This window comes from Chinchilla lanigera, unplaced genomic scaffold, assembly GCF_000276665.1.
Source record: "Chinchilla lanigera isolate Chin_1 unplaced genomic scaffold, ChiLan1.0 scaffold00038, whole genome shotgun sequence".
NCBI lineage: Eukaryota > Metazoa > Chordata > Mammalia > Rodentia > Chinchillidae > Chinchilla > Chinchilla lanigera.
In genome coordinates, this window is record NW_004955439.1 from 11328081 (window position 1) to 11331521 (window position 3441).

Genomic DNA, 3441 nt, shown 5'->3' on the forward strand with positions numbered 1-3441 from the left:
CTGGGGGCTACAGGAAATCCAGGGTTCTCTGAGACCTTTCCTCTGGCTGCTCCTGCAGACTCCAGCTCCTGAGCCAGCTCTGCCTTCCCTGCCTACAGCAGAGTTGCACCCAGAGCCAGTAGGGTCCCAGCTGAGGCTGGAGTCCATACTCCCAGGTAGGCGGACAGGGGATGGGTAAGATGGAGCCATGACACTGCAGTGGGATTTCGTGTGTGAGTCCCAGGTGAGGAGAGAAAAGGAGGAGGATGTCCGTCCGTCTGCCTGCACCCCCTGTAGCCCACAGGATCCAAGCCTCCAGCTCCAAATTAGACTGTCCCACCTCCCCTCCGAGTCCTCTAGCCCCTTCCATGAGAAGGGGAAGCAGTCTGTGGTCAGGTAGCCAGTCCCATAATAACAGCTTCCGTCCTGAGTCATTCCAGTGTTCAGCAGGACACGGGGATAATGCTGGGATGGAGAAGAGGAGAAGGTTGCTGCAGGCTCCTAGGGGCAGGGGTTGAGAGGGCAAGAGAGGGAACTGTATGACCCTTAGTGAGGGCAGATCTGAGGTCAGGGGACTGGGGATAGGTCCCCCAGCAGAATTGTCCCAGGGTGTCTTCAGACTCTTGGAGTAACATTTCCTTCTTTTGCAAAGTCGGAAGATGTTCCAGAGAAGCTCCTGAAAATATGATCAACAGAAATACTTCTCTTGACTGGTCCTCTGCTAAGCATTCACCCACCTTCAGAAACTATTCCTAGGCTCCAGCAAATCATTTAGCCTTGAGCCCTCCTGGCCTAGATCTCCTTCGCTACTTCAGATGAAGGGAGGAATCAGCAGGCCTTCCACTTACTCCCTTAGGGCCATCTTGAGCCCACCCCCGAGGGCTGCGTGAGTTGGACTCTTCTGTGACAGCTTTATCTCTCCTGACCAATGGCAGCCCATTCCCCTGCTGCTTCAGTGCCTTCCAGTGCTTCTTTGCATCTCAGGGTCCAATTATTTCCAGGAAGTTACTCGCACTTGAACATCTCGTGCCCTTTGTGGTACTTTGCTTATACCACTATGTACTTGTTCTTAATATGTGAAGCCCCTTCATCTTGGTGCTAAATAAAGATCTTTTCCCTAAGGTTTCTAACCTTAGAACAAGAAATTGGAACAAGAAGTCAGAACAAAGAGAATTTCTGTCTTCTGCTTTGGTCCTATGTGGTCAAATGCTCCTCTGAACCAAAAACCAAGTTGTATTTTTGGATGGATACTGCCACTAAAATATATTCATCTTCATCAATTCAAGGATTCTTTGTATGTTCTCTATATTAAAAAGAATTAAATCATTTTTACTCATGCTTTCCATAACCTATTATCTTCTGACATTTAAATAAAGGTCTTTATTTGGAAACAAACATCTTCATTAATCTAGAATTTTGTTGTATGATCCATGTGGTACATAATTTTATATGTCTGCCTGGATGCCTCATACCTGGTAAAACATCATTTCTAGGTGTGTTTGGGAGGGGCTTGCTAGAAGATTCTCATTTGAATCACTAGACTGAGAGAAGATTGCCCTCCCCAATGTAGAGAAAAATCACATCCTTCCCAGGCCTTGATAGAACAAAAAGACAGGAAAGGCAAATTGACTCTGCTTGAGCAGAGCCATGCATTTGCTTCATTCCTCACCTATGACACTGAAAATCCTTGAACACAGTGTGGAAAAGGATGGTGAAGCTTCGAAGCTCCCCTGCTTCATCACTAGAATGGCAAAGACAACTGAGACAGAGAACACGGCAGTTAGATGAGGACTGTCCTCATATGCACTCTGACTTCCCTCAAAAAGAAAGTAGAGGGCATTAAGGTTTTGGGGTGTGTGACACTGCACTCCTAGGAGGGTGGAAGGGAGGGGAGGCTAGGCTTTGACTGGTCTCTCAGATACTGATGCCCAAAGGACAGTGGTCCCAGGTCACAGAGGGAAGTTGGTGCCATTAGAAGTTTGGCATAGGCACAATCACCCATGGTACATGGACTGACATGCAGGTGGGGCCCTTTGGGCCACTTCAGGTACAAATGACTGTGTTCCAGCCACTGAGAGCACTGCAGGGATTGGTGCTGTGACATCCCACATCCCTGCTAGGGCAGGAGGTAAGGTCCACTCACCACAAAGATTCAAGCCATAACACACAGACACAAAATTACCAAGGTGGCCATAGGCACAAGCCTGTCGTCACAACACCCACCTGACACGGACTCCAGGAGAAACAGAGTGCCAGACTGCTGGGGGCCACGTGCGTGGGACTTTAAGTCCTGACCTGCCCAACCATCGGCAAGTACCCATGACGCCCATCAGTAAAGCAGGACAAACTCAGCAAAAGTCCGCTGTTCCATGGAAATGGAATCCATGAGTTCACACAGTGTGTGTGTGGCAAAAATCACCACCAATGACTGGGATATGAAGGTTTACCTCAAAAGCAAAGATGAGACAAATATTAGGACACTTCAGTGGGCCCTGGGAGTTTGGCTGCAGTGGGCAGACTTTGCTCCATGTTGACTTGAACCAAAGAAAGTAGACAGAGGCTTTCCATGGATGGGGGTGCATGAAAGAGAAGTGGAAGAATAACGTGGAGCTGTTCCAGTTCTTATACAGGACATCAATGGGGGACTGTGGGAGTTGGTTGAAAGCATTCATGAAGCACTGGAAGGAAACTCTGGAGACCAGAGGTAACCAGGAAGAGGAGTGGGAAGAGGTGGCTCCCTTTGGATGAGGTGCTCCCTTCTGCGTGTGCATGTATGTGTGCATGTGTACGTGTGTAAATACTCCATCTACAATGATCTGGAGTGTTATCTTCCTGGGAAACATTGCCAAGTATATTCTTTGCATCTTTTCCCTCGTCCCTTCCTAGCGTCTCTTGCTCACTGCCCAGGCTTGTGATCCACCCACGGTGGATTTCTTGCTGACCTCCATGCTGTAAGCATCATTCTCTTGCCAGGCCTTCCCTGAGAATCAGCTTCTTTTTCATCTCACCGGTCGCTTTCTTCAGCTCTTTCAAAACCACCTCACACATCAGCTCCTAAGACCGTTCCCTACCACTCTCACCAGGGTTCCTTCCTCTTCTGCCACCAGCAAGGGTGGGTTGGTCACGCCGTTACTCTGGCGGCTCCGTGCCTAAATATGTCCTCCTTCTCCTTCTCTAACCACCTCAGGACCTGTCACAGCGGCTGCCTCAGAGCAGAGGGGTGGAAGCTGTCTGCACTGCTGGCTTAGCTGAGGTAGCTGAAGCTGAGGAGGCAGCTCCTCGGATTTGGGGTGTGGACAAAAGCTGACTCTCCCGTTTCCATTCCAGCACCAGCCACCACCCCAGCTATAGCAAGATCCAGTTCCAAGGCCACCATGCTGAGCCCCTGCTGCCTGATGCTGATCCTGTCCTGCTTGTGTTTTCTTTTGTATGTTCTCTGTTTTTAAAAAGAATTATTTTTAG